This window comes from Cricetulus griseus, unplaced genomic scaffold, assembly GCF_003668045.3.
Source record: "Cricetulus griseus strain 17A/GY unplaced genomic scaffold, alternate assembly CriGri-PICRH-1.0 unplaced_scaffold_27, whole genome shotgun sequence".
Taxonomy (NCBI): domain Eukaryota; kingdom Metazoa; phylum Chordata; class Mammalia; order Rodentia; family Cricetidae; genus Cricetulus; species Cricetulus griseus.
The window spans coordinates 243,394-253,614 of NW_023276997.1; the positions used below are offsets into that span (position 1 = coordinate 243,394).

The following is a 10,221-nucleotide window of genomic DNA, read 5'->3' on the forward strand; positions in this document are numbered from 1 at the left end:
TTCAGCTATGCTTATTACCACCCTGCCATGGACCGCCTCTCGTGGAGACCATTGACCGAGGGGAACAAGGGAGAAGGCTCAAGGAGAAATCAGGAATCGGCGAGGAAATGACAGACAGACACACTCAATGTAGTTGAATATGCTGCTGCAATTTTACTTCATCTCAAGCAATGCTTATATACTGTTACAATCAGGGAACTTGGCAAGGGGAATAAGGGAATTTGGCAAGGGGGCTACATCACCAGGTCATACAACAGAAAGAAAAAGAACAGCAAAATTGTTTATAGATGATCTATTCTCAGCTTTAGATTGTGGTCTAAGACTACAATCTAAAGAGTTCTCCAAAATCTGTCTCATACCACCAACCACGTCTCTACCCATTTCCTGATTTTCTGGCCCTAGATATCTTTAGACCTCAGAGTCTAAGTCTCCTGTAAAATAAACCTCATAAAGTTCTTCTGCATCATGAAATCTATCAAATCCTTTCTATAAAGTCACTCAGTATTTTAATGCTGGCTTTATATTTTCTAATACTTCTTTTCTCTCTTCTTTATCCCATCTACACCAGGGCTTTCTAGATCTAGCTATTCTTTTTAAGAAAGGCAAGTCTTTCTAAAGTTGTCTTTTTCCCTCATGATTCACCCATCTATTTCCTAAACTGGCCACTTCAGCAAAGGCTTTGATAAATGGTGGGACAGAGTTTAGCATGTCCTCAGATGTTCCTTTAACATCAGTGTAGTTTGCTGGCAAGACACAAGAAATACACAGAACAAAAAGACAAGGAAGAAGAGGCTGCAGTGGCACCAATGATAGCTGCATCATGATCACCAGGGAACCGCCTGGGGCTCATCTCCGGGGAGCACAGACCCCAACCCAGCGGCCTTAACCCGCCTTAGTGGCATCTTCTGCTACACAGGCGTAACTGCTGTGGGCGTAGCACCACCCTATTCATAATAACATGAAAACAAATGAGCCTTGATGTCCTGAGGACATGCAACACATGTCAACTCACCCAAGACATGGAACCCATAACAGACTGAAACTCAGATGACACTAAAGTCCAATTTGGTGAAATTATGAGTTTCACAGGAGCTACATACAGGGATATGTAAGAGGGATTACTTAAAGGAGTCATAATTAACAAAAGACAGCTGCATCACCGAAGTTCACCCAAGCACAGGTGATAGCTCACAAAACAGGGAAATCTAGAGCACACTGCACAGCCTGCAGGCACCTCAACAGGGTGAGATTGTTCCTTCCAATAGCCTCAGTTGGTCTAAACGTTTTCCAAAAATCATGGCTGCTTTCATCTTTTCCCAGGTAGCTGGCCTAATTTCAGAGTCATCCATTTATTCCTTCCTAAATATTTTGCCTCTGGAGGGAGCGGCTCCACCTAGCTAGAGTGCCCGGATGGCCATGTCCCACTTTAAATGGGTCTTCATGTATCTTTGCCAGGTGGTCAGGATGACCAAATACACTCTGAAAGATAATCAAGACATACCAGTGTTGTAGAGCTACTCCTTTGAAGGTGGAATGGAAGTAATCTGATGGAAATTATGATAAAATATTAGCATATGCCTTCATTAAAAAACCTGGGAAGGGTTCTGCCAGGCTTCTGAATAAGCTGCTGTGGGAATCACAAGGTGGGGGGTTCCCCGATTTCATGTGGTACATCTCAATGAAGTGACTGTGGACAGTAGTAGCCTGGACAACCTGCAATTGGTATTATAGGGCTGGTGACACAACACTGAAGAGACATCCAGCAAACAAACGGAACATAATTTATACTGACTTTCTAGCTATCCAGCTTCTTCCCCCCAAACCCTATGAAGAAGAATTCCGTGTCCTGGTTGTGACCCTATAGTATATCCAAATGGAGATGTGTTGAAAGATGAAGAAAATTCCTGTGCCTACAATGATTATCAATACCCTCCTTGTACAGTGAGTGAGAAGCAGATTCAGGAATTCCACATCTATGGGCTTGGCTAGGTGGCTCCATTCTGTGGCTCTCAGTGCCAGAAGAAGGACAGACCTGTCCTCAAAAATCACCTTCCATAGTGGAGTTATCCCTTAAAGCATGAGCTTGAGCTAGAGAGATTAACTGGCTGAAGAAAAGGTAAAATCAGAGAAAACAATGATGTGAACAATTAAAAACCTGGGACATAGCTAGGTAGGGTGATTTGACTTTATTTCTATGATTAGAAATGAGACTTGAGTATACTTTTAGGAAGAACTGCAGAGTCTATATGACTAATGGGAGAATGGAATTCATTCCTTCCTGTGAAAATCTAATTAATTAGATAAGATCCCACATGCAATCATTAATTCCTTACAATAGTAAAATATTATCTTTTCTTCATTTCCTCACTCTTTCCTACTTCCGTGTGTTCATGCCTTCTTCCTTGCTTATTCAATGTACTTTTGATCAAAATTGGTAAATTTCCACCTTTTATCAAGGAGGTGCTTATAATTGATAGCTGCTAAGAGAGGTCAAATCAGTTTTCTTCCATGTTGTAATCCATTAGCACTAGAATAAGACAGAGGAGAGCAAGCACCCAGGAGGTGTCTGACGTATAAAATAGAAAAGGCAGAAGCTGAAGCAGGCCATCTCTGTTGGCAGAGAGTGTGGCATGTATTTTCTTTTGTGAAAACATGAGTTTTATAGCCATAATGTGAAGACCGTGATCTGGGTAGGAATTAAAGCTGTGTGGCCAAAAGGAAAGGGTGGTTTGATTTTCTCTTCATGTCCTTCTTTATTTTTATTTCACTTTGCTTATTTGTTTTTATAATTGTTTTTGTTGTTGCAACATGTCTTACTGTAGCCAAGTCTTTTCTCAAACTCGCTAATTGTGGATGAACTTACACTCAAATCCTGTGCTTCTGCTTGTTACTTCTGGGAATGTAAGGCTACCATACTACTTCAAACATTCCTTTTGTTTCTCTTCCTAATTACTGTTGTTTTGAGAGATTTTGTGTCTCTGTTGCTCAGGCTGGCCTCAAATAAGAGATCCACCAGCCTGTGTTTACCTAGTGTTGGAATTTAAGTTGTGTGTAAGGGATTAAAACTCACTGGCTTTTTGCAACCATTCCAGGGCTACCCTGAATTGTAACCCATGCAATTCTCAGAAAAGAAGTAAATACTGGGACACACGTAGGTATGTTTTATTTTCATTGTTTTTTTTATTTTATTTTGCTTTGTTTTGTTTCTCCAGACATGGTTTCTGCTTTGTAACACTTTGCCTATACTGGAACTCTCCATGTAAACCAGACTGGCCTTGAACTCACTAAGATTCCTGTGCCTCTGCAACCCAAGTGCTGGCATTAATGGCCTGAGCCAACACACCAAGCCAGTAGTAGGTTTATTATACTCATGAAAACAAATATATTCATAGGAATCATTCTTCTGCCCAACATTGCTTCATTTTATTAAAATCCAGATTATCATCAAATGTAATGAGTATCAGTGCAGACAAATCAGGCTTTTGTTTGGTTTTTATTTTGTTTTTTTGTTTTTCAAGACATACTGTCATTGTGTAACAGCCCCAGATGTCCAGGAACTCTCTCTATAGACCAGCTAGAGTTATAGTCACTTCTATAAGCCTGCCTCTGCCTCTAGGCATGAGCCACCAAAGCCAGGCCATTTCATGAATTTTCTTTTTACTCAAGAATAAAGCATTGTGCTTTTTGGATAAGCCATTTGATAAATTTGGAATTCTTTCCCTTTCACATGACATTTTTTTCTCTCATGGCAGCTTTTAAGCCTGAGGCTTCTTCATTCAATTTTTTTGGATATGGATTTGGAAGACTTTAGACTTCAGAAATTTTAGTCGCTGAGCTTCTAGGAGTCTTGGATATGATGGAATTTGGGTTTTGTCTTTTCTGTTGTGATTAACATAAGACCTCAATGTTATGGGATAAGATCTCAATGTATAAATTTCAGGTGATACAATTGAATCTACAAATTAGAACATTTGGAGAAATTCACTCCTTAATGCACGTTTTAAATCCCAACATTAAAATTTCAAAGTCCAGTTTATTTCACTGTTAGGTCAACATGGACTATCTATCAGTTCTAGCATATCCAAGGCTACATTGGCACGGGGGGATTGTCTAAAAACAGAAGAACAACACCATCAAAACAACAAACAAAAACAGGCAAAGAAAAAGAATGCTTGATGTAGTGACGCATCTTTGGGACCCTAGCACTGGGGATAAGGAAGTTTGAGGATTGTAGTTCCAAGTCATTCTCAATTAATTAGTGAGTTTGTGAACAACTAGGATACAAGGCTCCCATTATAAGATACACTGCCTTTATCACCAAAAAAACAATATGTGAGAATATTAGTTCTTATGTTGAAATAAGACTCTCAAATTCATATTCAACACACGCCAATAAGAATTTTCTTGATGAATAAGGCAGCTGCAATGCAAATTTTGAAAACTGAAATATTTAATATATATGTAATTAAATCTGGTCATATTTCAATATGTATGTTTTCATAATTCTCAGTCATTGACAGAAGTAGCAATGTGGTGAAATTTTTCAAACATTCCATATATACTTTTCTAATTGCCATTGTGCAAATCATATCGATCCTTGGTATACTTTTACTAAGATAACAACTTTGTGATAGCAGCCATGTCTTGGCTGCAATGAGGGAAAATCCTTGGAAGACTGAGAGGCCTTATTGGAAGTGGAAAGATCCTATATTCCAGTCTGGACCAGTATTATGTTTCCTCTCTCAGCATACTGATGAGTTGAAGATAATGTTGTAGACAGACATGACAGAAACATAACTTTACTTTTTCCTTAGCAACAGAGATGCAAAACTTATGGATATATATTTAGTAGTTACTTTAGGGAACATAACCTGTGAATACCAAGATAAGAGCATTAGAAATGAGAGGTAGACAAAAAAGCTAACCCATAGTCCAGTGATTCCATGCAATTGATTGGAGGGCAGATTCACTGATAATTGTCATCTGACTCTGCTTACAGTTTCCTGTGTACATGCAGGGACAGAAAGTCTTCATTTTTGAGAATATATGCTTAAAAGAAGTCAACAACCTTCTGAAAGAATAGCAATCAGCAACATCATCAACACAAGAGAATGCAAGAAAAACACTTGCAGATCCCCCAAGACTTTTAATTGAGAACAGGTGAGCATCACTTAGCAAACAGGAGTGGTGTTGTGTGGGGACCCTCTCTTGGGCACAGTATCATAAACTGTTTTATTTCCACAGGACATGAAGACATTGAAGATGGCTACAACAATCCCTTGAATGTTAGTAATTAAATGGTGTGGTAAGTGTCCTGTAAATGATAAAGACTCCATTTTTATTATCCCAAAAGACAATGGTTCTGAGCCTGAGTAAGGGTGTGTTTCTGATGAAATATCTCAGGATTATACAAAATCAAATCAAGTCACCTCAAGGTACCAAGAAGAGTCATAGAAGGCATCTTCTTCTGTAGGTGTCCTGGTGGAGGAGGTATAACCAGAGAATAACTCCTGGCCAGAACAGACTGAAGACTGCCTGATCCATGAGGATAATTTCACATGTGAGGGCAACCAAGAGAGAATCCAAAGAGAATCTAAGACATACAAATGTGAGGAATTCCCCAGAACCTTAAAGTATCCCTCTAGGCTTTTAGCCCTCCAGAGAAGACAGAAGAGGGAGAAGGCATTTTTCTGTACCAGGTGTCAAAAGGGATTATGTAATGCTTCAAACATGAAATTCTTTCATACAAAAGCAAAAGATGCCTTCCACATGTCATATATATGGACGTCCGTTCAGACATAAAAATAATCTGCTAGCTCATGAAAAGTTTCTCACAGGATAGAAGCCTTACATATGCTCCCTGTTTTCAAAGCTTCCACTAATCATCCACATACCACTGGCACAGGAGGAATTGCCACCAATCACAATGAACTGTGTACCTTCCTTGGCACAGGGTGGGTGGGCTACATGCTTAGTGTCCTTTTGGCACATGAAGAAACATGTAACCTCTTAACAGCAAGCAGGCATTTTATATGTGACATGTCCCTTCAGGATTGGTCCATCTGCTGTCACATTCCATTGTCATGTGCCTGTAAAGATGTGTCATTTGTTCATCACTACTATGTTCCTATTATGCAATTTTTGTCTGGTTTGTATGAAATAAATAAATGGAAATGCAATGAAGAGGCCTCTTTAGGGGAAGGGAGCTATGAGAATGAGAAAGGAAGAAATGGAAGAATGCAGATGTCACGAGGGAGCAGAAAGTTTGAGTCAGGTATAGATTAGAAGAAAGGATATGTGATGGGTAGGGTTTTAGTTGGGGCATGGTAGGGGAGGAACGGAGGGAGAAGGGAACTGGGATTGTCATGTAATTCAATCTTGTTTGTAATTCAATTCAAAAAAGTAAAAAAAAAATGAACAAAAAAGAAAAGGCCTAATTACTAACATTTTTTCATTTCCTGTGTGTGTATGATTGATTTTTTGAATTTTTGGTTTTTGCCTTAGATTCATATATCCACTAGACAATACAGGATTAATTGTCATTTCTTGAGTTTTACATTGAAAAATTGGCTTTATATACAGAAATCAGAGATTCTAAATATTCTCTAGTCTCCAGCTGAATTCATTACAGGTGTTACTGACATTGACCTGGCTTTCCAAGTGACTTTTGATAACATGCTGTGGTTTCAAACCCATGTCTTAGCCTTGTATTTGAGGGCATTGCCTTCTCAGTCATGTTACATCCTACAGGTACTTACTGCTTAATGTTCAGTAATGTGCTTCAGATAAGTAGAGAGGAATCTGCCTTAGAAAATAAAAGCTTCAGTTGCTAAAAGTAATTCTGAGGAGCCACCTCATCAGTTCCATTATTGTCCCATCACAATCTTTATAGTTCTAATCAAAGGACCCCAGGAAATTTAGGGAGTCTTGGTAGCTATATAAATGCTGGACACAGGAAATGAGAAGTTGATGACAATGGCAAAAATTTTTCATGGAAAAACTCCAGAAACTTTCATAAGGGAATAATAGCTATATTATGAAACAGGATTGTGTGCTTTGGCTGAGTGATTTGTTGGGATCTGTGTATGATTTGGTGCTTTCCCTGTGGAGACAGAGCAGTGTTCAAGTATCCTGTACAGTTTTTATGGATTAATCATGATATTCCTTACTGTACCTGGTCCTTGGTGAAGCCTTAGAGAAAGACACCAGGAGGCTTCAATTTATTTTTCTTAATGTATATGTTATTTATAGAAACGAGGTTATTTTACACATCAATCCTATTTCCCTCTCCCTCTCATCCTCCCAAGCTCTCTATTGACACCACTGTCCCACCCCTCATCCAGACCACAGGATGGTGAGTCCTTCCATCAGGGATCATCTAGGATTATTGTATTATTTGTGGGATGGCATAGTCTGAGAGAGAGGAATTCCACGAGGAATGGGATCCCAAAGTCCATTTATGTACTAGGGCTAGATACTGTTCAGAATTCTATCAGATAAAATGAATATCCACAGAATTCCACATTTTCACATTGAAGATTTTTTGTTGGCACATATTATGTATGATCCCTTCCCCAGAAACTCTCTCTTCATATGGCATGTTCTAAAGTGTTTTTTTTTTTTTTGCTATTGAGATTATTTTTTGTGGATTCAGGCTCTCCAGATTTGAACATTAAAGATTCCAAGATTTTAGCTGTGGGGATAGTCTATTTTTTTAATCTTTAGAGATTCTAGCCTTTATGGGATTAGAGAATTTGGGATAAGAACAACAATATTCTTCATGCTTCCAAAAAAGTTCCTTTCATAATGTTGGGGGGTCAAGACCTGTACATGTGAGTGTGAGAGGGCAGAATAAAGCTGATAACAATGAGAATCACTGAGGGCATCTTCCAGTTCTACAATGACTGCACCTGGGTGTGAGAGTAGCAGATTCAGAAGTTCAGTCATTCTCTGCTACCCAGTTCATTCAAGGCCACACTTGTCTAAGTTAGTAGTTTTCTAAAGACAACAAAACTTGTCAAACACACTCAAAGATAAATAAAGATTTAATTTATGATACACATTTTTGCCAAGTATTTAATCCTATATTTAATGTGATGGTTCTCTAGATGTTGTGGTCAACACCACTGGCCTGGCAGGGTACTTGACATGACAAAATAGTCATATCAGATATCTAGTAAATAATGTAATTATGTTACTATATAAAAGATTTCAAAATAAGAGTTATGATGATTCAAGAAAATTAATTTTATGTTTGTTGGTAAGCACAACATGAAGAATTGTATCAATGGGGTGCAGCCTCAATAAGGTAGAGAATCATTGTTCAAAGGTTGAATCAGAAAGATGCAACAATAATGATGATGAAAACACATACCCTCTTCCTGTGGAAAGTAACCAAATGTAATGTATCTCATGACAACATGTGGAGACAATTTGCCTATCCCAGAAAGAGTTTTCAGGACTGTAAAAATGAACTCATTTTATTGTGTCCATATTTTTCTTCCATAAGTGCTTGTAATCATAAGAACTTCGAAGGGAAATGCATGTAAAATTTCTGGGCAGATCACAGCAGATCTCCTTTGCAACAAATAGCTTCTTGGGAAAACCTAGCTAGTTCCCCAAACTGAGATGTGGAAGGATGGGTTTGTTCTTCTTTCTATAAGAAAAAAGTTAATTCTCAGAGACATGAAGTATCAAATATGTATTAAGATTCCATCAAATGGATTCCGGTGCTGCCCCTCCACCATCTGGTAGAGAGGTAAGTCTCAGGGGCTGTTCTAGCCCACCTCCCTCCTTTGCATCCAGTGACGTTCTACCACTAGATACTTCCTGGCACTGAATGACCCATAAAGACCTGGAGGCAGTACAAAGCAGCCAGCTTCATGGGCCACCATTGTGGTCTTGCCACTCCACACATTGGCAGAAAGGGGGTGGGAAGGATAGCGCCTAGAACCCATACCAAACAGGATAGGAAGAGATAACATATGAACCCACTAGAAGAAGGCATGGGAAGGCTACAGTATAAGAACACATCCAACAACAGAAAGACTTATATGATATAGCAAGATTCTAGAGACTCTACACCAGCAATCCATGAACATCCCAAAAAAGATGAAACAGAAGTGAATGGCTTCACAAACAACCTCATGGAAATAATAGAGACCCTGAAAAAAGATATGAGAAAATCCCTTATGTAAATGGAAGAAAAAAACAAACTAAAACTGCAAAAAATCAACAAATCTCTTAAAGAAAGCAAGGAATGTCAAGAAAAAAACAATTAAACTGATGAAGGAAAAAATTCAAACAGTTTAAGACCGGAAACCTGATATAGAGAAAATAAGGAAAACACAAACTGAGGGAATGCTGGAAATAGAAAACATGAGTGAATGATCAGCAACTACAGATGCAAGCATAAACAACAAAATACAAGTGATGGAAGACAGAGTCTCAGGTGTTGAATATGAACCAGAGTAATAAGTTTTATCTACCAATAAAAACCTTAAATCCAACAAATCCATAACACAAAATATCCATGAAATATGGTATTCCATGAAAAGACCACACCTAAGAATAATAGGTATAGAAAAAGGCAAAGAAGCCCAGATCAAACGTGAACAAAACATATTAAACAGAATCACAGAAGAAACGTTTCTGAACCTGAAGAAGGATATACATATGAAAGTATAAGAAGCTTACAGGACACCAAATAGACTGGGCCAAAGAAAGTCTCCTTGCCACATAATAATTAAATAATAAAGATTAAAGAAGGAATATTAAGAACAGCGTAGGAAAAAGGCCAAGTAATGTACAAAGTCAGACCTGGCAGAATCATACCTGATTTCTCCATGGAAACTCTGAAAGGTCCTGGACAGATATCCTATAAATATTACAAGACCGAAGACACCAATGTAGGAATCCAGGAAAACTCTCAATCATTATAAATGAAGAAAACAAGACATTCCATGACAAAATCAGATTTACAAAATACAAATCCACATATTCAGCCCTAAAGAAAGATATGGAAGGAAAACTCCAACTCAAGGAAGATAAATATGTACTCAAAAATACAGGCAATAGATAATCTCACTACCGAAAGCCAGAAATAGGAGAAAAACTAAGATTCACTACCACCACTAAAGATAAACACAAAACAAACAGGAAGAAACAATCATTCATCATCCATGTCCCTTAATATCAATGGCTTCAACCCATCTTTAAAAA

At 38.3% G+C, this 10,221-nt stretch overlaps 1 pseudogene; it reads left to right on the forward strand.

The window, feature by feature from the left end:
- The first annotated feature begins 1,410 nt into the window (after positions 1 to 1,410).
- LOC113837888 lies at positions 1,411 to 2,058 on the forward strand (annotated as a pseudogene).
- Positions 2,059 to 10,221: the final 8,163 nt, after the last annotated feature.